Here is a 461-nt window from a genome sequence, read left to right on the forward strand (position 1 = left end):
GATGAGGACTTTACAAAACTGTGGGACAGAAAGACCATCTTCCTGTGCAGAGGGAAGCAGAGACAACGATGGAGGACTTTGTCAAAATAATCAGCTGTTCCTCCACTATCATGTTCTCTGAAAAGGAGTCAACGTGAGCAAAACCAGTAACAGACAGAGACAGGAAACTCAGGTAAAAGGTTTTATTTACAGCTGGTGCAGGACGGGTCAGGACCTGGAAGAGGAGGGTTTTCACAGGTGAGGATCTCAAGGGTTTATCCAGAAGATGATTGAGAAGAAACAGAGTTTTCTTTCTTACAGGTTGGTGCGGAGGACTCAGTGCAGAGGTGAGGATCCAAGGTACCCGGTGAGTATACACAGGTGAGTATACACAGGTGAGTATACACAGGTGAGTATACACAGGTGAGTATACACAGGTGAGTATACACAGGTGAGTATCTTACAGGTGAGTTTGTTTTCAG

General features: G+C 45.3%; 1 long non-coding RNA gene across 1 annotated transcript; it reads right to left on the bottom strand.

Annotated features, from left to right (window-relative positions):
- Nucleotides 1–168: 168 nt before the first annotated feature.
- On the bottom strand, nt 169–455 carry LOC106512623 (uncharacterized). Its single transcript, XR_001309697.1, has 2 exons — nt 299–455; nt 169–214 (listed from the first exon to the last, which is right to left on the bottom strand). It is a non-coding gene; the product is annotated as an uncharacterized LOC106512623 (long non-coding RNA).
- Nucleotides 456–461: the final 6 nt, after the last annotated feature.

The sequence above is a fragment of the Austrofundulus limnaeus genome, unplaced genomic scaffold (assembly GCF_001266775.1).
Source record: "Austrofundulus limnaeus strain Quisiro unplaced genomic scaffold, Austrofundulus_limnaeus-1.0 Scaffold9199, whole genome shotgun sequence".
In the NCBI taxonomy this organism is placed as follows: Eukaryota; Metazoa; Chordata; class Actinopteri; order Cyprinodontiformes; family Rivulidae; genus Austrofundulus; species Austrofundulus limnaeus.